A 27758-nucleotide genomic window follows, 5' to 3' on the forward strand; every position below is an offset into this window, starting at 1 on the left:
TCAGAAAGGGGGGTGCGAGGCTGTCTGCCTTTCTGAACGCTGGGCTGGTACCTGAAACCCTTTTGCCTACCCATTCTCGAAGTAATCCGGAGCTCAGAGAACACTACACTGTTCTTCCGGCTGTCACCTGCACACACACTGTGAGCCTGAGTCGAGCTCTAGAAGGAGCCAGAACCTTCTGCCCTGTCTAAATGGTTGAGTGTTCCATTGCCTTGTCATTGAAGCTGGCGTAGTTATGTTTAGTGGGAGCCCTAGCAACTCTCCTAGGCTACCCTGGGAAAGTCCCTAGGGGCACCAAGCAAGAAAAGTTTTTCTGTTGTCCTCAGTCCTCTACACCCTGAGGTGGCCCAATATTCTGGAGAGTATTAAGCTTTGTGTGGGAGCAAGGCATCTGAGAAAAGTATTGCGTTAGGGGATGAAGAGTTTGTGTTTATGTGTGTGAGGGGCTGAAGGGGTGAGAATGAAGTCTCCCCCTCCATACTGTTTAAACACTTCAGGAAGTGTTTCTAAACACTGGGCAATGATATAGATGAAAAAAAATTCACTTGATTCTGGAGCCTTTCTGCCTTTCTCCCATTCAAAGGCAGTTTTACTGTGGCCAACAACCTCAAGTGTGCAGCCTCCCAAACAAAAGAGGTCAATGTTGTGATTAAACTGGTTCGTCTTTTGGCATGAGGTGTCCGTAGGATATGTGGCTCTGGACAAGACCTTGGCATGTCTCCCTTTCTCTGACCAACGTGCAGTCTAGCTGAGGTTTCCAGCCAAGCCTAAGATGCAACCAGAGGCAGTGCCCAGGAAAAGAAGGAGAACCCTGTTCTTGTGAGCCAGCCATCTCCTTCAAAGGCCTTGTATACAGTGCAATTTCCTTTAACATAGGGCGATTATGGGTGTTTTTGAGTTTTGATGCTTTCCCAGTGGATTGTGGAGAAGACCCCAAATTTTCTTCTTGCACTCACCCTACCCTGCTAACCTCTTCATGAGATCAAGGATATACAAAAGAAAATCTCTTCCAAAGTTAAAAGCACCATGCAAATGTCAGGCACTTCTAGGCGAATTCTAGGACGAACATACTGGAGGATCTCCTAATGCAGTTAAGCTGACTTGGGCAGGAGCCTAAGCTTGCCTCAGTTGCTTGTCAGCGTTGGGGCTGGTGGTGGTGGTGGTGCTCATCTTCTCTGTGAATATGGAAATGTTCAAGTTTTCTTTTCTTTTTTTTTTTAAAGGCATATCACTTCCCTGGAATTTTTTTTTAAAGATTTTATGTATTTATTTGACAGAGACAGCCAGCGAGAGAGGGAACACAAGCAGGGGGAGTGGGAGAGGAAGAAGCAGGCTCCCAGCAGAGGAGCCTGATGTGGGGCTCGATCCCATAACACCGGGATCACGCTCTGAGCCGAAGGCAGACGCTTAACGACTGCGCCACCCAGGCACCCCATGTTCAAGTTTTCTACTTGGTGGCTGAGAGCGTATGTCTGTTTGAACTCTCTCCTAGGGCAGTTTGCAACCAAAGGCTACAATTGCAGAAGTGGTTCAAAGCCAAAAGTGTAAGTGACTTTGAGTAAGTGAGCTGGATCTACCTGGCTTCTAGGTGGCCTGGCCTATTCCAACACCATCCAGATATGACTTCATAATGCAATTGAGACTTCAACATTCAGGGGCACGGTTTTTACTCTTCTTACAGGCTAGACCAGAGTTTGGTGTAATATCAGAGGCAAAGTGAGATTGATGTGAGAGACCCAGAGAGTAAAGGCATTTTCTTTTCCCCAGTAAAGCAGGGTTTCTCAGTCTAAGCAGTACTGACCTTATGGGGCCATATGATTCTTTATTGCGAGGGGCTGTCCTGGTATTGTAGGGTGTGTAGCAGCATCTCTAGCCTCTGTCCACTAGATGCCAGTAACATCCCCCACCTTGTGGCAACCCAAAATGTCTCCAGACATTGTCGCCTGTCCCCTAGGGGGCAGAATCAGCCTCCCCACTGAGAACCACTGCCATTTAAAGTAGTGTCGTATTTCTGACTGTATTTTACCTTAATTCTCCCCACAAAACACATCCAGATCTTGTATTAAACAGAATCTCAGAAAATATGGAATAGTTTGTAAGGAAACAGCATAAAAAGCAGTTCTTGAAAATCGAGACATTTTGACAAATGATTAAATTCATTGTTATAATCCTTGCCGCCTCCCCCTCACCATGGAACTTGTGTTGAGCACTCACTCTAAGTAGGGTGTTGATTATAGCAAAGACCTGTAAAGGCACAATTACAGCCTTCAATATACCAAGGAACTATTGACCTTTATGTCCCCAAAGGGAAAGGGTTACAGATTTTCATGGAAAACCAGTTTCTGGATTGAATCCAACCTGGCTTTCTCCCCCTTTTATTTCCCTTTTATCCTCAAACAGTGACTTATTCTTTAAGGTTCTGCCTTAGGGAGATTGCTCTTTGTCTTGCTAAGCACCATAGCTCTACGTTGAATTTTTTGTGACTTTTCTGTATGTGAAGCATAAGCCACCATAACAATGTATCCAGCATTGAAATGACCACAGCATCACAAAGCCTTTAACAAATTGAACAGTTTGAAGGTCAGGCTTTTATTTACAAAGGAAAAGGCACCTGCACATTAGAGAAATACTCAAGGTGGCAAAGACAAAGAAAAGGAATGGAATGAAAGAAGAGGTGATTCTTAAAATTCTGTGGAGTGTTGATCGTGGGTTTTAACTCAGCCATCGTCTCTCTCGCTGCCCCTGGACATCAAAGAACGCTAATGTGAGTTGTAGGATCCTGCTCAGGATTTCAGCGAAGGAAAACACAGGCGGAAGTGGGGAATATCTGTTCAAAATCAGCTGAGTGAGCGCCTGCCTTAGAAAAATGAGTTTCCAGTGAGCCAGACCTACATCAGTGTCACTTGCTTTAAGTCCTAGGCCAATACTGTGCAGATGTAGATGGCAACATGTCGCTTGTGAAAATCCAACACAGGCACTACAAATCAGCACAGTTAAACTTTGTATATTCATGAATTATGATTCTCTTGCCAAGGCTAATTATTTAAGTAAAAGTTTTGCCTGAGTTGGGACCATGAATGGCTGTAAGTAATTGAAAACACATTTCACATTTCAAAAGTGTGTTCAAATTCTTGTATCACAACAGGATCCCTGTAATCAAGGCATAAGGCCTTAAATAGTGATTAATCTTAATAAAAGAAGTGTAAACAGAACCATACTTCATGGATTAGCTAAGGACTTTGCTGTGCCTACCATTAATAGGAATGCAAATGCAGCCAGCCCTGGGCAGATTCATGAAGTGGAATTTCAGCAACACAGAACATTTAGAGCTTGCCTTAGGTTCCATGATAGTCAGTGACAGAGACAAGACCCCATTCAAGTCTTGTTGCTTTGTGACTGACTCTGTGTGTGGCCTCAGGAAGGACAGGTTTTGTCTTTACTCTGCTTGCCCCTATCCCCTTGTCTTATTAAAAACCTGCCTTCAAGGAATGATATGTCTGCCCTAATCAAAATACTAGAGTGTTCTCTGTCTCAGGAATAGTCCGTCTTTAGCCTCCCCCCTCCAATTGTCAAAAAGTAAAGCCTTTATCTACTTGGTAAGGAAAGTGAAAGCATGAGGGGACAGGTATTCCTTTCACATAGAGACTTCCCGAGGCATCCAAAATCGCTCCAGTTTCAGGTCAGACTTTGTAAATCTGTGGAGGACACAGGGTAGGACAGAGAAAGTTTGTTTCTCCTAACTTTTCAAGAATAGGCAATTTTTTTTCAGGGAGGGCTTGGTACAAAAATGAAATTAATTTGAGTATTTTTCTCTGGTGTGTTGGTTGGTATGAAGGAGTATCTGGTGAGCTGTGCTTTATTCTTCATCAATGACACAGATCCTTATGGACAGGGTAACGAGGAGCTAGCTATGGAAGGCTCTTGGAGAGTGGGTCGTACTAGAGAGTGTAAGCTTTAAAGTCAACAGACCTTGGTTTTAATTCCAATTCCACGTCTTATTAGTTGTTTAAAAAAGGGGGGGGGCGCCTGGGTGGCTCAGTCGGTTAAGTGTCTGCCTTCGGCTCAGGTCATGATCCCAGGGTCCTGGAATCGAGCTCTACATCAGGCTCCCTGCTCAGCAAGGAGTCTGCTTCTCTCTCTGTCCCTCCCCCCGTGCTCTTTCTTCCCCGCCCCAATAAATAAACTTTTTAAAAAAGAAAAAGCTATAATTTCAATAAAGTTTGATGTTTTCTTATGAACATTTTATGCTCTTAGTTCTTATGTTTAGTTCTTTGATTAATATTGTTAATTTTTGTTTGTGATGTGAGATAGGGATCGACTTTCATTTTTTTTTGCATGTGGATATCTGGTCCCAACATCAGTTGTTGAAAAAATGATTACTTCCCCATTGGACAGTCTTGGCACCTTGTCAAAAATCATTTTGCCCATATATATATGGGTTTGTTTCTGGACCCTAAATTCTTTTTATAAAAAAAGATTTATTTATTTATTTGAGAGAGAGAGACAGCACATGCATGTGAGTGGGGGAGGATCAGAGGGAGAGGGAGAGAAAAAATCCTTAAGCAGACTCCTCGCTGAGCCTGGAGCCCAATGTGGGGCTCCATCCCAGAGCTCTGAGATCATGACCTGAGCTGAAATAAGAGCTGGTCGCTTAACTGACTGAGCCACCCTTGTTCTGCTGGACCCTCAATTCTATCCCAGTTGGGTTAATTTGTCTATCCATGTTCCAGTACCACATTCTTTTAATTACTGTAGCTTTGTATTAAGTTTTGAAATAAGGAAGTTGTGAGGCCTCCAAAATTGTTCTTTTTTCAAGATTGATCTGGGTAACCAGGGCCTCCCAACTCCACGTAAATTTGAGGATCAGTATTTCCATTTCATCAAAAAAGGCCATTAGGATTTTAGTTGTGATTACACTGAATCTGTAGATCACTTCGAAGAATATTTCCATTTTAGCAATATTGTCTTCCAATCTATGACACACAATGTCTTTCCACTTATTTAGGTTTTCTTTAATCTTTCAGGAGTGTTTTATAGTTTTCAGTGTGTAAGTCTTATACCTCCTTGGTTAAGTTTATTACTAAGTATTTTACCTTTTTTGATGCTATTGAAAAATTAAATTGTTTCCTTAATTTCTTTTATGGATTGTTTATTCCTAATATATAGAAACACAAGTGATTTGTGCATGTTGATCTTGTATAACCTGTGACTTTGTCTAGTTTGTCCATTAGCTCTAATAGTTGTTTTGCTTATTCTTTAGGATCTTTTCTCTATATAAGATCATACTGTCTGTAAGTAGTGATAGTTTTATTTCTTTCCAATTTAGATTCCTTTTATTTCTTTTTCTTATCTAATTGTCTGGGCTGGAACTTTTGGTCCAATGTGGAATAGAAGTGAAAACAGTGGACATTCTTGTCTTATTTCTGATTTTAGATGTGTTCTTTGGAAAATGTCTGGTAAAATGATTATGTGCACTTCCGGCCCATCCCAGGGACACAGTTTCCAGTAGTGAGTGCCTTAAGTCAGAGATGGAAAGGTAGAATTTTAGGCATTAGTGAGCTGGGAAAGTGTAGGTGTTTTGAGGATCAGGAATCTTCTTCATTTTGGACATGGCTATGGCTTCCTTTTTTAAGTCAGACATTGTGTTAGATACTAGGTTTGAGTAAGACAGTTCCTGGTTTCAAGAAGCTTTAGATCTGTAGGAGGGAAAGAGACACTGCAAAAGATAATCACAACATGATTAGTGCTATATCAGTGGTGTGGGCAAAGTGGTGGGATATGTATAGAGGAAAAAGAATGACTAGTTACTAACTGTCTGTGGGAGTCTGGGAAGGCTTCATGGAATAGGTGATATTTTAACTGGGAATTGAAAGATTAGAGTTTGCTGAAGAAAGAATAGAGGGAAGATAGTCTCTGCAGAGAGAATAACAGGTACAAAAATATGAAGCCATTTACTAAAAGCATATTTTCTAGTTATGTGAGAACTCTACTATAGCTGGAGCATAGGAAGTGTGTGGGGAAGGTGTGGTAGGAGATGAAGTGGAAGAGGGAGTGTGTCAGATTGCCAAGGAGTTTGTACATCATACTAAGGAATTTGGCAGTGGAGAATCAACAGAGATGTTTTAAAAGAAAGGTGGATATGTAATCAAATATTTTTGGTTTTATTTTTCAGAGAATGGGATTGGTAGCTTTATGGAGGATGAAGGAGAGACTAGAGGTGAATAGGGTCAGGGAACTGTTGCAATAGTCCAAGAAAAGGACACTGAACATCTAAACTAAAGCAATAACTATGATAGAAAGGATGGAAGAGAAATTTTTGAGGTAAGATTGACAGGATTTGGTAACTATTTGGAAATACACAGTAAAGCCCAAAGAAGAGTGAAGGATCATGCTAAGGTTGATTGTGTCAATATTAACCAAAATGAGGTATACCAAAGGAAATAGGCTTAAATGGGAATAAGATGAATTCAATTTTGAGACAGCTGTAGGAGATTCAGCTAGCTAGTCAGAAACATGGCTCTGGGTTTCAGAAACAAAACCAAAGCAAAGCAAAGCAAACTAAACAAAACACAGTATCTTAAAAAACAAGTGTGAAATGTTCTAGAAAGATAAAGTATAATGAAGACTGAAAACAGACCAAGGGAATTCAGCAATAAAGAGACCTTAACAAGAGGGGTTTCAGTACAATGGTGGGAGCAGAAATAAGATTGCATTGGTTTGAAGTTTAAATGAGAAAAGTTCGAAACAAAGAGATTGTCAAAGAATAAAAATTAAAATTAATATAAAATGAATTCAAAAAGCAAGGCATAAAGTATTGGTTGGGAAATAAGAGCATTATTTTTTATTGACAAAAGCTGAAGTCTGCAATAAACCTGAGTCATGAACTTTTATGCACAACTAGTGTAGCATGACAGTTTATAAAACAAAGACTATTATAAAGAATAATTGACAAAATTATGATCCTAGTGGGAGACACTAACCTACCTGTATTAATTAGAATTACTTTTGGCTGCGTGTAAGGAAAGACCTAAAATAGCAGGGGCTCAAACTGGATAAAGGCTTATTTCTCCCTTATGGAAAGAATTCTGTGTATAGATATTCCAGGGCTTTATGTCTTGCTGTTCTGCCATCATTAGTGTATTTTGCCTTATAGTCCAAAATTGTTGCTTGAACTCCAGCTATCATAGCTACGTTCCACGTAGGAGAGAGGGGGAAGAGGAGATTTCCCTGCCACACACACTTATATCACTTACATCACAGTAGCCAGAACTTAGGTGGGAGCTGCATGGGAGGCTGGAAAATATGGTCTTTTATTTGGTGACAATATGCTCAGCTGAAAGTCAGGCCTCTGCTATCACGAAGAAAATGAATGGTTGTTGGGTTGACAAGTAGCAGCCTGTGCATTATAATGGTCTTAGTCTTTGACAGATCAAATAGACAAAGAAGAAAGAGAACTAACAAATTAAATAATATAATTAATAAGTTCGACTTTATACATATGTCTATATCTACAACTTAGCGTACTACGCAGAACACAGATTTTTACTAAATGCTCATAAACTTTTACAATAATGTTTTCATATTAAAAAGACCACAAAAGAAACTTTAATATATAAAGAAAGCAGAGGTAGTTTAGGTCATAATCTCACATTCTCTGATCACAAGTCAATGTGCCTAGTTATTAAAATCCAAAAGTAAATATATAGACAAAATCAAAGCAGACAGAACATTTAGGAAACTTCCTCTAATAAATAATTTTTGGATAAAAGATAAAATCAAAACTTCAGTTATATATTATTCATGTAATAATGATGAATACAACATAGTAACAACTTAGAGAATACTCTCAATGCTTTATTCAAAGGAAAATCCACATAATTTTTTGTCAAATGGAAAAAAATAAATCACAAAGCTAGAAAAGGAAAAAGAAAATTAGGAAGGCATGAGTAATTATTATAGATGAAAGAAGAAATGAGACAGAAAATAGAAACCCCAAAAAACTGATAAGTAAATGTAAGAGTCAGATTTTGAAATGACACGTAAGTTGAAAACTCCTTGGCAAGAGTAGTCAAGAATATAAGGGGAAATAAAGAAAAAGAAAGCGCAACATTAGAAATGTTATGTAGTGGTCCAGTAGTGTACTCTCAAAATTCATGTTCATTCAGAATGTCAGAGTGTGACCCTACTGAAAATAGGGTCTTTGCAGATGTAATTAAAGGAAGTCATACTGGATGAGCATGAGCCCTACATCCAATGACTTGTGAGCACACAGAAGAGGGGACCGACAGAATAACACACACAGTGATTGGTGGACACAGAAAAACACAGAGAGACACAGGGAAAAAGGCCAAGTGAAGATGGAGGCAGAGATTAGAGTTACACTGATAGAAGCCAAGGAATATCAGGAGCCCCCAGGAGGTGGAGGAAACAAGGAAGGATTCTCCCCCTAGAAACTTTGCAGAGAGTAGTGCCCTATAGAAAATTGATTTTAGACTCTGGCTTCCAAAACTGTGAGAGAATAAATTTCAGTTGTTTTAAGCCATCCAGTTTGTGGTACTTTGTAATGGCAGACCCCGGAAAAAATATATGTCTCAGCTTAAAAATTGAGGGCTAAATATATTATAGGGACTGTTCTAAGTGTTCTACACACTTGCATATATTAACTACTTTCATCCATACAACACCTGGTGAGGGTGCTGAAGCAAGTGCTATTTTGTAAATGAAAATACTGAGAGTATAAGTAATTTGCCCAAGTTAAAGAATTTAAACCTAGGTAGATTGATTTTAGAGCCTGGGGTCTAAATCATACAATTAACATCCTCTCAGACATAGTGTAGACATATGAGAGAGAGAGAGAGAGAGAGAGAGGGAGAGAGGGAAGGTTATACATTTAAAATACTGAGGAAAATTACACAAATTGACCCAAGAAAGGTAGAAAGTTAGTACCTATGGAAAATGTTGTCAAATAACTATAAATTTTTTTTATCACAAACCAAACAACAAAACAAAATAAAAACAAACAGAAGCAATACTATATAGAGTTTCATAGGTGAGTTCTTTCAAACATTAGAAAAAGTATTTGTGGGAGGGAATTTGATTATGTATTTTAAAAGTTTTATAGACTTTAAATGAGCAGTTCTACCTTCAGTAATTTATTCCAAGGGAATAATGCTATTAATCTATAATATTTAATGCATAGATTCATCAATTATATTCACAATATTGTTTGTAATTTGGAAGCAACCTAAGTATGAAATAGTAGGGGATCAACTGGGCAAGTTATGGTTTACCTTTATTTATTTATTTTATGTTATGTTAGTTACCATACAGTACTTCCTTAGTTTTTGATGTAGTGTTCCATGATTCATTGTTTGCGTATAACATCTTCTTTTTTTTTTTTTTTTTTTGCTGCTGAAATGTCTAAAATTTTTTATTTAGGATTTAAAATTTTTTTTTATTTTAATGTTTTTTTACTATATTATGTTAGTCACCATACGGTACATCCCTGGTTTCTGATGTAAAGTTCGATGATTCATTAGTTGCGTATAACACCCACTGCACCATGCAATACGTGCCCTCCTTACTACCCATCACCAGTCTATCCCATTCCCCCACCCCCTCCCCTCTGAGGCCTTCAGTTTGTTTCTCATAGTCCATAGTCTCTCATGCTTCATTCCCCCTTCTGATCACCCCCCTTTCTTTATCCCTTTCTTCCCCTACTGATCTTCCTAGTTCTTATGTTCCATAGATGAGAGAAATCATATGATAGTTGACTTTCCCTGCTTGACTTATTTCACTTAGCATTATCTCCTCTAGTGCCGTCCATGTTGCAGCAAATGTTGAGAACTCGTTCTTTCTGATAGCTGAGTAATATTCCATTGTATATATGGACCACAACTTCTTAATCCATTCATCTGTTGAAGGGCATCTCGGTTCCTTCCACGATTTGGCTATTGTGGACAATGATGCTATGAACATTGGGGTGCATATGGCCCTTCTCTTCACTATGTCTGTATCACTGGGGTATATACCCAGTAGTGCAATGGCTGGGTCATAGGGTAGCTCAATTTTTAACTTTTTAAGGGACCTCCACACTGTTTTCCAGAGTGGCTGTACCAACCTGCATTCCCACCAACAATGTAGGAGGGATCCCCTTTCTCCACATCCTCTCCAACAATTGTTATTTCTTGCCTTGTCAATTTTTGCCATTCTAACTGGTGTAAGGTGGTATCTCAGTGTGGTTTTGATTTGAATTTCCCTGATGGCTAATGATTTTGAACATTTTTTCATGTGTCTGTTAGCCATTTGTATGTCATCATTGGAAAAGTGTCTGTTCATATCTTCTGCCCATTTTATGATTTGTTTATTTGTTTCTCACGTATTGAGTTTGAGAAGTTCTTTGTAGATCTTGGACACCAGTCTTTTATCTGTAGCATCATTTGCAAATATATTCTCCCATTCCATGGGCTGCCTCTTAGTTTTTTGACTGTTTCCTTGGCTGTGCAGAAGCTTTTTATCTTGATGAAGTCCCACAAGTTCATTTTATCTTTTGTTTGTCTTGCCTTTGGAGATGTGTCATGAAAAAGGTTGCTTTGGCCGATGTCGTAGAGGTTGCTGCCTATGTTCTCCTCTAGGATTTTAATGGATTCCTGTCTCGCTGTCCAATTTTCCCAGCACCATTTATTGAAGAGGCTGTCTTTTTTCCACCGGATGTTTTTTCCTGCTTTATCAAAGATTAGTTGCCCAAAGAGCTGAGGGTCATTTCTGGGTTCTCTATTCTGTTCCATTGGTCTATGTGTCTGTTTTTGTGCCAGTACCGTGCTGTCTTTGCGATCACAGCTTTGTAGTTCAGCTCAAAATCCGGCATCGTGATGCCCCCAGCTTTGTTTTTTGTTTTCAACAGTTCCTTGGCGATTCGGGGCCTTTTCTGGTTCCATACAAATTTAAGGACTATTTGTTCCAGTTCTTTGAAAAATGTCATTGGTATTTTGATCGGGATAGCATTGAAAGTGTAGATTGCTCTGGGTAGCATGGACATTTTAACTATGTTAATTCTTCCGATCCATGAGCATGGAATATTTTTCCACCTTTTTGTGTCTTCCTCAATGTCTTTCAAGAGTCATTTATAGTTTCTAGAATATAGGTCCTTTACATCTCTGGTTAAGTTAGTTCCAAGGTAAGGTATGGTTTTTGGTGCTATTGTAAATGGGATGGATTCCCTAATTTCTCTTTCTTCAGTCTCATTATTCGTGTATAGAAATGCAACTGATTTCTGAGCATTGATTTTGTATCCCGCCACATTATTGAATTGCTCTATAACTTCTAATAGTTTGGGAGTGGATTCTTTTGGGTTTTCCATATAGAGTATCATGTCATCTGTGAAGAGAGGCAGTTTGACTTCTTCTCTGCCGATTTGGATACCTTTGATCCCTTTTTGTTGTCTGATTGCTGTTGCAAGGACTTCTAGTACTATGTTGAATAATAGTGGCGAGAGTGGACATCCTTGTCGTGTTCCTGATCTTAAGGGAAAGGCTCCCAGTTTTTCCCCATTGAGAATGATATTTGCTGTAGGCTTTTCATAGATGGTTTTTATGAGATTGAGGAAAGTACCCTCTATCCCTACACTCTGAAGGGTTTTAATCAGGAAAGGATGCTGTATTTTGTCAAATGCTTTTTCTGTATCAATTGAGAGGATCATATGGTTCCTGAGTCTTTTCTTGTTGATATGATGTATCACGCTGATCAATTTGTGAATGTTGAACCACGCTTGCATCCCAGGGATGAATCCCACTTGGTCATGATGGATAATCCTTTTAATGTACTGTTGGATTCTATTAGCCAGGATCTTGTTGAGGATTTTGGTGTCCATATTCATTAGGGAAATCGGTGTGTAATTCTCCTTTTTGATGGGGTCCTTGCTTGGTTTGGGGATCAAGGTAATATTGACCTCATAGAATGAGTTTGGTAGCTTTCCTTCTGTTTCTATTTTTTGAAATAGCTTTAGGTGAATAGGTATTATTTCTTCTTTGAATGTTTGGTGGAATTCCCCAGGAAAACTGTCCGGGCCTGGAGTTTTGTTATTTGGAATGTTGTTTATCACTGACTCAATCTCTTCATAATTAATTGGCTTGTTTAAAAAATCAATTTCTTCCTGTTTCAGTTTTGGTAGTTTATAGGTTTCCAGGAAGGCCTCCATCTCTTCCATATTGCTTAATTTATTGGCATATAGCTGTTGATAAAGGTTTCTAATAATCCTTCCAATTTCATTGGTGTTGGTTGCTACCGCACCTTTTTCATTCATAATTTTATTAATTTGGGTGTTTTCTCTATTCTTTTGGGTAAGTCTTGGCAGCGGTCTGCCAGTTTTATTGATTCTCTCAAAGAACCAGCTTCTAGATCTGTTGATCTGCTCTACTGTACTCCTGGTTTCTAATTCATTGATTTCTGCTCTAATCTTGGTCAACTGCTTCCTCGTGCGTGGATTAGGCCTGTCCCTCTGTTGCTGTTCCAGCTTCTTGAGGTGAGAATATAAAAACTGCATTTTATATTTTTCTATTCTTTTGAGTGAGGCTGGGATGGCTATGTATTTTCCCCCTTAGGATTGCCTTTGCAGTATCCCATAGGTTTTGGACCATTGTGTTTTCATTCTCGTTGGTCTCCATGAATTGTTTAAATTGATTTTTGATTTCCTCGTTTATTGAGTCATTCCTGAGCAGGATGGTTCTTAGTCTCCAAGTGTTTGAGTTTCTTCCAAATTTTTCCTTGTGGTTGAGTTGCAATTTCAGAGTGTTGTGGTCTGAGAATATGCAGGGAATAATTTCAGTCTTTTGGTTATGGTTGAGACCTGTTTTGTGACCCAGAACATGGTCTATTCTTGAGAATGTTCCATGGGCATTAGAATAGAATGAGCATTCTTTGTTTCTGGGGTGTAGTGTTCTATATATATTTATGAGGTTCAACTCGTCGAGTATGGCATTCAAAGCCTTTGATTCTTTGCTGATTTCTTGCTTAGGTGATCTGTCTATTGCTAATAGTGGAGTGTTGAGGTCTCCTACTATTAGTGTATTTTTATCTATATGTCTCTTTTTTGTGGTTAAGAGTTGGCTTGTGTATCTTGCTGCTCACCTGTTGGGGGCATATATATTTATAATTGTCATATCCACTTGTTGGATACATCCTTTAAGAATAATATAGTGCCCTTCTGTGTCTCTAACTATAGTCTTTAGTTTAAAATCCAATCTGTCTATATGAGAATTGCTACCCCAGCTTTCTTTTGTGGTCCATTGGCATGAAAGATGGTATTCCATCCCTTTACTTTCATTCTGAATGTATCTTTGCGTTCACAATGAGTCTCTTGTAGACAGCAAATGGATGGGTCATGTCTTTTTATCCAGTTTGCAACCCTGTGGCATTATGGGAGCATTTAGACCATTTACATTGAGACTGATTATTGAGAGATATGATTTTAATGATGCCATGTTGCCAGTAAAGTCTTTGTTTGTATTGGTTGTGACTTTCTGTTCTGTATCACTCTTGGGGCCTTTTTACTTTTATAGAACCCCCCTTAATATCTCCTGTAGGGCTGGTTTCATGGTTACAAAATTGGTCAATGACTGGCGATTCTGGAAGGTCTTTATTTCTCCATCATCTGAATGACAGTCTTGCTGGATAAAGGATTCTTGGCTGCATGTTTTTCTCTGAAAGAGCTTTAAAAATGGCCCCCCAACCCTTTCTCTCATTCCAGGTCTGTGTAGACAGGTCTGATGTAATTCTGATACCTTTACCTTGGTACGTGAGAAATTTCTTTGCCCTGGCCGCTTTCAATACTGTATCCTTGGATCTAATATTTGCGAATTGGACTATGACGTGACGTGGTTTAGGTTTGTCATGGTTGAGCTTGGGAGGGGTCCTCTCTGCCTCTTGGACACGAATGTTTGTTTCCCTTGCTAGATTAGGGAAGTTTTCAGCTATAATTTGTTCAAATATCTCTTCTAGACCTCTGTTTTTCTCCACCCCCTCAGGGATGCCGATGATTCTGACATTGGAACGTTTCATTGAGTCAGTAATCTCCCGTAACCTACAAATCTGAGCGTGGAATATTTTTGAGTCCAGATTCTATTTTAGCTTTTTCTTCTACTAACCCAACCTCCAATTTGCTGATGCCTTCTTCTGCCTCATTCACCCTGGCAGTCAGAGCCTCTAGTTTTGACTGCATTTGGCTCATAGAATTTTTAATTTCTGCCAGATTCGCTCTTATTTCCGCCCTTAGAGATTCTATATTCTCATTAACATTTTCATTAATACTTTTTTCAAGTCTACACATCATCTTGACCATTGTTACTCTGAATTCCATTTCTGATAATTTGGTTATATCCATATCCATTAGTTCTGTGGCAGAGGCCACAGACTCATTGTCTTTTCTTTGCTGGGGGGGATTTCTCCTTCTCGTCATTCCGATGAGGAGAGGTTGCGGGGTTGTCCACAGTCCAAATTATTGACCAGGACCCAGGCCGTGCGCCCTTGTTTTATAGGGATCTTAGGGATGTGGGCTTCTTGATTTTTCAGCCTGCCTTCTGGGGGAGGGGCCTGCTGCGCCAATACTCAGGCAACCCTGTTTGGGTAGAGTCTCCGTGTCCCCTGCGAGGGGACACTGTGAGCCAGTATTTCCAGGCTTTTGTTCTCTGGCGGCTTTCCCTGGCGGTTTGCCTCTTCTGAGAGTCAGAGCAGCAGTGGCCGAATCTCAGCCTCTGTCTCAGAACAGAGGGATCGCGGTCCGTTCTCCACTGATGTTCTGGCCACTTTAACTCTGTTACTGTTGGTGCTGCTCAACCCTGCAGCATCCCAGGATGTGCGCCCCACACCTGGCGTCCCAGCCCTCACTTCCAGGGCCGGCGCGTCTCTGTCCTTTGTGTTTCTAATACCGCCAGCCACCAGCCGCCCCCGCGCCACTCCGAAGCTCCGGCCCTCAGTCTGGTCGTGCGTGTTCCCCGGCTCACGGTCTCAGTCTGCTCTCTCGAGGGTGCCGGTCCACGAGTCCACCCGTTCCCCCGTGCAGGTGGCTACCGCTTCCAGGCGCCCGAACGCGGCGGCTCCCTCCCCCTTCCGTTTATCTTCCAATATCTGTGCACGGTTTCACGGCTCCCCACTTCATACCTCAATACTCAGCACTGGAGATGTTCATTTGTAGAGATCCAGATGTATCTTCCTGCATCTCAGGCTGATTACGTGGATGTTCAGGCTGGTCTGGTACCTATCCAACTCGACTCAGGGGACCGGCTGAAAAAGGGGTCCCCTACTCCTCCGCCATCTTAACTCCAATCTCACGTATAACATCTTTGAAATAAAATATAACACAGGCATTAAATATAACAATATAGAGCTCATAATTATAAACCTGGAAATATGTTCTTTTAAATTTTTCCCAGCTTTATTGAGGTATGATTGACAAATAAAATTATATATATTTAGGTTGTACAACATGATTTTTTAAGGTGTACAATGTGATGATTTTATATATATATAGTGAAATTATTACAATTGAGTAAATTAATACATCCATCACTTGATATAGTTACCATTTTTATGTGTGTGGGAGAACACTTAAAATCTACTCACAACAAATTTTAAGCATTCAATAAAATATTATTAACAGTAATTACCATTGGTGTACATTAAACACCCAGAACTTATTCATCTTATAACTGAAAGTTTGTATGCTTTCACCAGTATCTCTCCTTCCCCTGCCACCTCCCATATCCCCTGGCAACCAGTGTTCTACTCTCTGGTTTTATGAGATTTACTTTTTTAGATTCTCTATATAATTAAGATCATACAGTATTTGTCTTTTTGTTTCTGGCTTATTTTACTTAGCATAATATCCTCCAGGTTCATTCACGTTTTTGCAAATGGCAGGACTTCCTTCTTTTTTGTGGTTGTTTTGTGTGTATGTATACCACATTTTCTTTATCCATTCATCCACTGACACTTAAGTGGTTCCATATCTTAGCTATTGTGAATAATACTACAATGAACATGGGAGGGCAGCTATATCTTTGAGATACTGACTTCATATGTTTTGGATACATACCCCGAAGTGAGATTGCTGGATCATATTGTAGTTCTATTTTAAAATTTTAAAGGAACATCCATACTGTTTTCCCCAACTGTACCAATTTACATTCCCACCAACAGTATACAAAGGTTCTCTTTTCTCCACACCCTCGCCAACATTTATTGCTTGGTTTTCTGATAATAGGCAACTTAACAGGTGTGAGATGATATTTCACTGCAGTTTTGATTTGCATTCCCCTGATTATTACAGATATTGAGTACCATTTCATATACCTGTTGGCCATTTGTATGTCTTTTGGGGGGAAAATTGTTTATTCAGGTCATTTGCCCATTTTAATCAGGGTATTTCTTTTTTTGCTCTGAGTTGTGTGGATTCCTTATATATTTTGGATATTAACCCCTTATCAGATATATGGTTTATAAACATTTTCTTCTATTCCATAGGCTACCTATTCATTGTATTAATAGTTTCTTTTGCTGCACAGAAGTGTTTTAGTTTGATGTAGTCTCACTTGTATATTTTTGCTTTTCTTGCCTATGCTTTTGGTGTTGTATCCACAAAGTCCTTGCCAAGACCAAAGATAAGGAGCTTTTCCCCTATGTTTTCTTCTAGGAGTTTTATGGTATTGGGTCTTATAGTTATCTCTTTAATCCAAGTCCAGTTAATCTTTCTATACAGTGTAAGGTAAGAGTAAAATTTCACTCTTTTCTATGTGGATTTCCAGTTTTCCTAGCACCATTTATCAAAGAGACTGTCCTTTCCCCACTGTGTATTCTTGTCAAAGATTAGTTTATCATATATATGTGGGTTTATTTCTGGATCCTCTATTCTGTCCCATTGGTCTGTGTCTGTATTTATGTTAGTACCATACTGTTTTTATTACTATAGCTTTGTAATATAACTTGAAACAAGGAAGTGTGGTGAGGCTTCCAGCTTTGTTCTTCTTTATCAAAATTGCACTGGTTATTTGGGATCTTTTGTGATTTCATACAAATTTTAGAGTGTTTTTTTTTCTGTGAAAAAAATGTCATTGGAATTTTGATGGGAATTGCATTGAATTTGTATACAGCTTTAGGTAGTATGGACATTTTCACAGTATTAATTCTTCTAATCCAGGAACATGTTATAGCTTTCTTTTTCTTTGTGTCTTCAATGTTTTTCATCAATGCCTTTCAGTTTTTAGTGTATAGACCTTTCATTCCTTGGTTAAGTTTATTCCTAAGTATTTTATTTTTTTGATGCTATTATAAATGGGATTGTTTTCTTAATTTCTTTTTTTGGATAGTTCCTTGTTAATATATAGAACCATAACTAATTTTTGTATACTAATTTTGTATCCTGCAATATTACTGAATTTGTTTATTAGTTCTAATGGTTTTTTGATGGAGTCTTTAGTTTTTTCTATATATAAGATTATGTCATTTGCAAATAGAGACAATTTAACTGTTTTCTTTCCAATTTGAATACCTTTTATTTTTTGTCTACTTGCTATAGCTAGGATTTCCAGTACTATGTCAAATAGGAGTGGTGAGACTGAGCATCCTTGTCTTGTTCCTGATCTTAGATAAAAAAGCCTTCAGCTTTCCACCATATTCAATTGCCATATGTGGAAATATATTCTTTGTTGCTTTATTTTGTTTTTTCATTTTCATTAATTTCATTTTTAATTTTAATTCCAGTGTAGTTAACATAGTGTTATATTACTTTTAGATGTAGAATGTAGTGATTCAACAATTCTATACATTACTCAGTGCTCATCATAATAACTGCACACTAATCCCCATCATTATTTCACCCATCCCCTCACCACCCTCCCCTCTGGTAACCATCAGTTTGTTTTCTATAGTTCAGAGCCTATTTCCTGGTTTGTCTCTCTCTCTTTTTCCTTTGTTCATTTGTTGTGTTTCTTAAATTCCACTTGAGTGAGAGTATATGGCATTTGTCTTTCTCTGACTGACTTGTTTCGTTTAACATTATTCTTTCTAGCTCCATCCATGTTGTCGAAAATGGCAAGATTTCATTCTTTTTTATGGCTGAGTAGTATTTTATTGTATATATATACACCACACCTTCTTTATCCATTCATCTATCAATGGACCCTTGGGTTGCTTCCATAATTTGATTATTGTAAATAAGGCTGCTATAAAAATAGGGGTGCATATATCTTTTTGAATTAGTGTTTTTGTATTCTTTGGGTAAATACCCAGTAGTGTGATAACTGGATCATAGGGTAGTTCTATTTTCAATTTCTTGAAGAACCTCCATACTGTTTTCCAGAGTGGCTGCACCAGTTTGCATTTCCACCAAGAGTGCAAGAGAGTTCCTTTCTCTCCATATCCTCACCAACACTTGTTCTTTCTTGTGTTTTTGACAGGTGTGAAGTGATATCTCAGTTTGTTTCGATTTGCATTTCCCTGATGATGAGTGATGGTGAGCATCTTTTCATGTGTCTGTTGGCCATCTGGATGTCTTCCTTGGAGAAATGTCTGTTCATGTGGTCTGCCGATTTTTAAATTGGATTATTCTTCATATATTTTGGATACTAACTCTTTATCAGATATGTCAATTGCAGCTATCTTCTCCCATTCAGTAGGTTGTCGTTCAGTTTTGTTGATTGCTTGCTTTGCTGTGCAGAAGTTTTTTATTTTGATGTAGTCCCAATAGTTTATTTTTGCTTTTATTTCACTTGTCTCAGGGGACAGATCTAGAAAAATGTTGCTATGGTCGATGTCGGTGAAATTACTGCCTGTGCTCTCTTCTAGGATTTTTATGGTTTTGGGTCTCACACTTAGGTCCTTGATCCATTTTGAATTTATTTTTGTGTATGGTGTAAGAAAGTAGCCCACTTTCATCCTTTTGCATGTAGCTAACAAGTTTCCCAGCACCATTTTTGAAGAGACTTTTTCCAATTGTGTATTATTGTCTCTTTTGTGAAAGATTAATTGACCATATAATTGCGAGTTTGTTTCTGGACTTTCTATCTTGTTCCATTGATCGATGTGTTTATTTTTGTGCCAAAATACTGTTTTGATTACTATAATTTTATAGTATAACTTGAAATCTGGAATTGTGATACCTTTAGCTTTTTTTTTTTCAAGATTGTTTTGGATATTCTGGGTATTTTATGTTCTATCCAAATTTTAGGATCATTTGTTCTAGTTCTATAAAAAGTGTAGTTTGGTAAGGATTGCATTAAATCTGTAGATCGCTTTGGGTAGTGTGGACATTTTCGCAATATTTGTTCTTCCAGTTCATGAGCACGGAATATCTTTCCATTTGTGTTGTCTTCAATTTCTTTCCTCAGTGTTTTATAGTTTTCAGAGTACAGGTCTTTCATCTCCTTGGTTAAGTTTATTTCCCGATATTTTATTATTTTGGGTGCATTTGTAAATAGGATTGCTTTCTTAATTTCTTTTTCTGTTACTTCATTATTAGTGTATAGAAATGCAACAGATTTCTGTACATAGAAATATATTCTTGAAAGAAGCTGGTTCCTGAACACTGTGGTAATAATTATCTATTGCTGCATAACAAATTATACTAAAACTTAATAGCTTCAAACAAAAAACATTTATGATACCATATAGTTTTCAAGGGTCAAGAATATGGGAATGGCTTACCTGAATGGCTCTGGCTCAGAGTCCCTCACATATTTTCTGACAAATTGTTGGCTAGGGCTGTGGTCGTATCAAGGCTTGACTGGGTCAGAGAATCCACTTCCAAATTCACTCACATGGTTGTTGACATCTCTCAGTTCCTCCATGGATATTGGCTAGAGGCTTCTTCTCCTTACCATATGGGCAAATCAATAGCTGTCCGAGTGTTTCTGTGACATGGCAACTGGCTTCTCTTAGAGTGAGTGATCCAAAAGAGCATAGAGACAGAGACAAAGGCAAAAACCACAGTCTTCTTTAACCTAATCTCAGAAATGCCATACTATCACTTCTGTCATCTGATATTTGTCATACAGACAAACCCTGTTACAATGTGGGAAAGAACTACACAAGGGTGTGAATACCAAGAGGTGGGAATCATGGGGGCCATCTTGGAGACTGGCTACTACAACAAATATGCATATATTTGTGCGTATGGAGATGGAGAGGAAAAAGATAAACAACAAGGTATCAAGAATATCTGTCTCTGGGTATTGAGATTATGGGTATCTTTAAAGTATATTTTTTTCTTTTTTGTCTTGTTTTCCAATTTTTTACAGTGTCCACAATTATTGATGTTCAATGAAATCAACAACCAATCAGTCCATTTTATTAAAGATATCAATGGGAGACAGGGAGGCTCAGGAGAGAGAAGGGACTCCATTGATGGAGTTCTGGTGGATATGGAAGGTAGTGCACTCCAGTGTAGAGATGGAGGCCATTGTCATAATCACAGGAGCAATAATGAAAATGTAGATATGTCAAAGAGCTGACATTGGATGTTAAAATGTGTAAGTTTTGACAAAGATGTATTAGCTTTGGCCAAGACAGCCTTGAATTGGAGTGGGGAAATATTGACCTCTGAAATATGAGAAGAGGAAAACATGGTTGCTATTATTAGAAATATTAGAATATCAAGGCAGGAAATTTGATAGATTTCACACTTAATTGTACTTCCCCCCCCCCTTCTGATAAAGGAAGCAAGACATTCTGTTGAGTCTAACTATGATGGGAGAAGTTTGTACAAACTTAAAACAGCAGTTGTTTGGAATGGGAAAGTTTGCCAACCAGAGAAAGGATTGTATAGAAATCTTGAGAACCCAGATGATAATATCTGTGTTTCTCTTATGTCATCTTTAAACTCAAAGAACAATGTTACTAGTTCTAATGTGTAATAATGTTCATCTGTTGATTACTTACAACACTTGCTACCTTTCATGTTAAAGGAAAACTGTTTCTCTACTCACAACACTTCTGATACCAAATATATAACTTTTTTTCCTCACACCAACCTATTTTCTAACTCTGAACTCTAAGTGGATGTCCTATAATTTAACTCAATTCTGATATTAATTACTCAGTGTTAGTGTCAGACTTCCCATGTTTAAGGGTTCAGTTCTACAAGACTGCCCTCACTTTTGATGCCATTGGCAAATAGTGGGTCCCTAGGGTATCCATACTTCTCTTTAACTTGGCCACAAAGTTAGGGGTTCCCACACGAACCTCCTTAGATTTGATAATTTGTTGGAAAAGCTTGCAAAACTTAGAGGAACATCTATTTACATTTACTGCTTTATCATAAACAACATTATAAAGGATACAATGAAGAACCCAATGAAGAGGTACATAGGGTGAGTTCTGGAAAGGTCTTGAGTGCTGGAGTTTCTGTCTCCATGGAATTGGGCTGTACCACACTCCTGGCTCATGGATGTGTCCACCAACCCAGAAGCTCTCTAAGCTCCATAATTTAGGGATTTTCATAAAGGTTTTATCATGTAGGCATGATCAAATATTAACATAATCTCCAGTCCCTCCTCCCTCCACATAGGATGGTAGTGGAACTGAAAATTTCAAGCTTCTAATCATGGCTTCATCTTCCTGGTGATCAGTCCTCCTTTTAAAGGAGGAGTATACCAAGAGTCTCCTCATTAGAACAAAAAATGTTCCTATCACCCTTAAAATTCCAAGGGATTTAGGAGCTCTGTGTTAAGTTGCTCCTATCACCTCCATCATTCAGGAAATTACAGGAGTTAGGAATTCTGTGTCAGGAACCATGGTGAAAGACCAAATATTAGAGACAACCATGCTCCTAGCACACCTGTCACTCAGGAAGTTGTAGGAATTTTAGGAGCTCTGTTTCAGAAGCAGAGGGCAGAGACCAAATATATATTTCCTATTATGTTTCACCTGTTATTGCCCAGCCTCGGGTGCAGTTTATATCTCTTTAAAGATGATGATGACTTGGGGCAGCTGGGTAGCTCAGTTGGTTAAGTGTCTGACTTTGGCTCAGGTCATGATCTCATGGTCCTGGGATGGAGCCCTGCATCTGGCTTCCCACTCAGCAGGGAGTCTGCTTGTCTCTCTCCTTCTCCCTCTGCCCCTCCCCCTGCTGTGCTCTCTCTGTCTCTCTCTCAAATAAATAAAATCTTTTAAAAATGATGCGTTAATGTAAGATGTTTTCACAGCATTTCTCCTTACTGCTTACCAAGTCAGCTTTCTTGAAGTATGTTTATCAAAAGCCCATGATCTAGTTAACTTCAGTTTTAGGATGACAGTTAATAGTCTCCATTTGGGGCCAAATCAAAAGCAAAATTTTGGTCTTCTTTTCAAAATGGTCATGGCACATTTTTAATTGGATTTTTTTTGGTGTTGAGTTGTATAAATTCTTTATATACTTCGGATATTAACACTTTATTGGATATATCATTTGCAAATATCGTTTCCATTTAGTAGGTTGTCTTTTTGTTTTGTTGATGGTTTCCTTCACTGTCAAAATCTTTTTACTTTGGTATAGTGCCAATAGATAATTTTGCTGTGGTTTTCCTTGCCAGAGAAAACAAAAACACTAATTCAAAAAGATATCTGCACCCCTATGCTTATTGCAGCATTATTTACTATAGCCAAGATATGGAAACAACCCAAGTGTTCATCTGTACATAGATGGGTAGATATCATACACAGACACACACCCAGAATATTACCCAGCCATAAAAAATGAAATTTTGCCTTTTGCAATAACATGGGTGGATCTAGAGGCTATATGCTAAATGAAATAAATCAGTGAGAGAAAGACAAATATCGTATGATTTCACTCATATGTAGACTTTAAGAAAGAAAACAAATAAAGAAAAAAGAAACAAACAAAAAAACACAGACTCTTAAATACAGAGAACAAACTGGTGGTTGCCAGAGGGGAAGTGGATGAGGGAATGGGTGAAATAGGTGAAAGGGATTAAGAGTACACTTAGAAAAGTCTTCATTACATAGATCAAGAATTTGCATATGGGTATATAAAACTTAGGATTTTAAGAAGTTGGAAGCTCATTAATATATAAGACAAGCCCTCAAACTTAACAGTTTCTCTTTTTCTGAAAAAAAAAAAAACCTACCAGAAATTCTATATTACTGGAAAACATGAAAACACTACATACCTGATCATAAGGGTTGAAAAGCATATTTGGTAGCTACACTTGACTTGTTGAATCACTGTATTGTACTGCTGAAACTAATGTAACATTGTCTGTCAACAATGCTCAAATTTTTAAACTGTTTTTCAGCAAATTGAAACATACCTCTTTTCATCTTGCATACAGAGAATTTGATATATACTAAAAATTGTATCTCTACATTCTAGTTCCTCTGTAAAACCTGTTGATTAATGCCCAGGACTTACTAAATGCTTGCAGCTGATAAACTCCTCTCTATTAAGTCAGAATAGTCTTGCTGCCACCAATTGAGAAGTATAAAAGACAAGATAGGGTGGGGGCACCTGGGTAGTGCAGTCGTTAAAGCGTTTGCCTTCAGCTCAGGGCGTGATCCTGGCGTTCCGGGATTGAGTCCCACATCGAGTCCCACATCGAGTCCCACATAGGGCCCCTCTGCTGGGAGCCTGCTTCTTCCTCTCCCACTCTCCCGGCTGTGTTCCCTCTCTCGCTGGCTGTGTCTCTGTCACATAAATAAATAAAATCTTAAAAAAAAAAAGACAAGATACGGTTGTATTTTTTCCCCAAACCTGTTTAGGTCAATTAAACTTGCTATTGTAATTCCATAATTTAATTTTAATATTATGACAATCAATGGAGAATGACTACCAAAGTAAAATTGTTATTTCTGTGAAAACCAAGTTGAATGAGCAATATTAGGAATAAAATAAAGGACTTAAATAGAGGTATAAGAATATTACAAAGCACTTCATGCTAATACTGTTAAAAAATTAGATGAAATAAACAGACTTCTAGAAAAATATAACTATTGAAGGTGACTCAATAGTTAAACGTATAATTACCAGACAACCCAGGAGTCTCACCCCTTTGTTATATACCCCAGAAAATTAAACACTGGCATTCAAACAAATACTTGCACCTGAATGTTCATAGCAGCACTATTTACAATAGCCAAAAGGTAGAAATGATCCAAATACCCATTCATGAATGAGTAAGTGAGCAAATTATGATACATCCACACAAGGAACTATTATTCAGGAATAAAAATTAATGAAATACTGATACATGTTGCAACGTGGATGAAGCTTGAAAATATGCTAAGTGAAAAAACCCAGACACAAAAGACCACATATTGTGTGATTCTATTAATGTAAAGTGTCCAGGATAGATAAATCCATCAATGCTGAAAAGCAGATTAGTTTTTGCCAGGGGATTAACTGCTTTATGGGCATGGGCTTTAATTTTGGTTTGACAAAAACATTTAAGAACTAGGTAGATATGGTGATTGTATAACATTGTGAATGTACTAAATATTACTGAATTCTTCACTTCGAGATGATTACTTTTATGTGAATTTCACCTCAATAAAAAAATTAAAAGAACATCCCAAAATAATCTTACAAGAATAATTAATAACCCACTGTTAAAATTACCATGCACAAAATATATCAAGACACCATGAATGAACACCAGCAGAAACAAAAACCAGTAGTATCCCCCAAAGGCTTCAGATGTTGGATTTATGAGACACAAATTATTTCTTTAAACTGTTTATAAAATATGTCTTATATGTTTAAAAAATAAGAGATAAGGTTAAAATATCTCTAGAGAACAAGAAAGTATAAAAATAAACCAGATTTGAATTGTAATGAAATAGAACTTATAGAAATAAAAAAATACTGTAACTAATGTTTAAAATTCAGTGAATGAAAACTGACTACAGAAGACATAGAAAATCCAAATACTTTATATCAATTTTTAAAATTGAATTTATAATTAAAACCCTCTGCACAAAGGAAACACCACTCCCAAATAACCTTGACTGGTAAATTCTACCAAATATTTAAAAAATAATATGAACTGCACACAAACTCACTTAGAAAATAGAGGAGGAGGGGCCATTTCATGGCACATTTTATGAGGCCAGAATTTCCCTGATAAGGAGATCAGAAAAATAAAATACAAGGAAACTATAGGCCAGTATACCTCATGAACAAAAATTCACAACAAAATATTAGCAAATAGAATCTAGCAATATACAAAAAGGATACTAACTCACATCCCTGTATTGAAACATTGATTTCCTATTTGGTCAAGCAATGTAGTTCACAATATTAATAGACCTTAGGAGGGAAACCATAGATTCCTCTCAAATAGACACTGCAAAAGCATTTGACAAAATTCAATATCTACAAAGTTCTCCTTGTAACTAAGATGGAATAATAGGAACTTGATTTGCCCTTCTGCCTAAAACAACTAAAAAACCTGGACAAATCATATAAAACATTAATTTTCAAGACATTGGATATCATTGAAGGAAGGGTGGTAATACCTGAGAGACAGGGAAAAAAATAAGGTAAGTCTTAGATTACTGTCTAGAGAGAGTATTCAGCTCATGGCACAGGGAACTAAACCCAGGCAAAGCCCACTAAACTCTGTAATTAGAGGAGATGAAGTTGGGAGTCTGGGGAGGCAAGGGTGATTAGAGCTCACAAGGCAGAGTACGGTATCCTTTTTTTTTTTTTGAAATTGACAAGATGATTTTCAAAGATGAATGTAATAGATGAAAACAGGAAAACTGTATGATCATCATAATAGACACAGATAAAGCATTTGACAAAATCCAGCATCCATTTTTGATAAAAATTCTCAGCAAACCAGGAATAGAAGGAAATCTTAACCTGATAAAGTGTGCCAGCCAGAAAACTACAGCTAACATTGTAAGTAAAGGTGAAAGTATGTTTCTGCCCTGAGATCATGAAACCATGCAAGGAAGTCATCTTTTACCACTTATATTCAACAGTAGACTGGCAGCTCTGTCCACTGTTATAAGGCAAGAAAGAGAAATCCAGACAGGAAAGGAAGAACTAAAACTAAAACTATCATGATTTTAAGACTATATGATCTTCTATGTAGAAAATCTGATGGAATATACAAAAAAAAGCTATTAAAACTAAGTGAATTTAGCAGAGATTCAGGATGGAAGATCAACATACAAAAATCAGATTATTTGGTTTGATGTTGAGTTGTATAAGTTCTTTATATATTTTGAATATTAACCCATTATCAGATAATATTGTTTGCAAATATCTTCTCCCATTCAGTAGGTTGTCTTTTCATTTTGTTGATAGTTTCCATTCCTGTACAAAAAAATTTTTTTTGATGTAGTCTCAATTATTTTTGTTTCCTTTCCCTGAGGAAAAATATCTAGAAAAATGTTGCTAAGGCTGATGTCTAATAGATTACTGCCTATGATTTCTTTAAGGAGTTTTGTGGTTTCAGGTCTCACATTTAAGTCTGTAATCCATTTTAAGTTTATTTTTGTGTATGGTGTAAGAAAGTGATTTACTTTTATTCTTTTGCATGGAGCTGTCTGGTTTTCCCAGCACTATTTGTTGAAGATCCTGTCTTCTCCATTGTAAATTCTTGCCTCTTTTGTCAGAGGTTAATTGATAGTATAAGCATGGGTTTGTTTCTGGGCTCCCTATCCTGTTCCTTTGATCTGTGTGTCTATTTTTGTGCCAGTACCATATTGTTTTAATTACTATAGTCTTGTAGTATATCTTTAAATCTGGGAGTATGAAACCTCCAGTTTTATTCTGCTTTCTCAAGAGTGCATTGGCTATTAGGGGTCTTTGTGGTTCCATACAAATTTTAGAACTATTTCCTCTGGTTCAGTGGAAGATACTATTAGTTTTTTGTTGTGGAGTGTGCTAAATCTGTAGATTACTTTGGGTAATATGGACATTTTAACAATATTTATTGTTTCAATCCATGAGCATGGCATATCTTTCCATTTTTATGTCATCTTCAAATTCCTTCATCAGTGTTCTATAGTTTCCAGAGCACAGGTCTTTCACCTCCATGGTTAAGTTTATTCCTAGGTATTCTATTCTTTTTGGTGAAATTGTAAATGAGATTATTTTCTTAATTTTTCTTTCTACAACTTCATTATTAGTGAATAAAAAACACAACAGATTTCTGTATTTTAATTTTGTATCCTGTACTTTACTGAATTTATGTATTAGTTTTAATAGTTTATTGCTGGATTCTGTAGGTTTTTCTGTGTATAGTATCATGTCATGTGCAACAGTGATAGTTTTACTTCTTCCTTACCAATTTGGATTTTTTAAATTTCTTTTTCTTTTCTGATTGCTGTGGCTAGGATTTCTAGTACTATGTTGAATAAAAGTGGTGAGAGTGGCCATCTTTGTCTTGTTCCTGATTGTAGAAGAAAAGATTTCAGCTTTTCACCATTGAGTATGATGTTAGCTGTGTGTTTGTCATTTATGGCTTTCATTATGTTGAGGTATGTTCCATCTAAACCCACTTCTTTGGGAGTTTTTATCATGAGTAGATGTTAAATTTTGTATATATAATGGAATACTAATCAGCCATAAAGAAGAACGAGATCTTGGATTTGCAAACAACATGGACGGACCTAGAGGTTACTACGCTAGGTGAAATAAGTCTGACAGAGAACAACAAATACCTTACGATTTCACTTATATATAGAAACTAAGAAACAAAACAAAGCAGATCCATAAATATAGAAAACTAACTGACAGTTGCCAGAGGAGAGGGTGATGG

Source organism: Ursus arctos, chromosome X, assembly GCF_023065955.2.
Source record: "Ursus arctos isolate Adak ecotype North America chromosome X, UrsArc2.0, whole genome shotgun sequence".
In the NCBI taxonomy this organism is placed as follows: Eukaryota; Metazoa; Chordata; class Mammalia; order Carnivora; family Ursidae; genus Ursus; species Ursus arctos.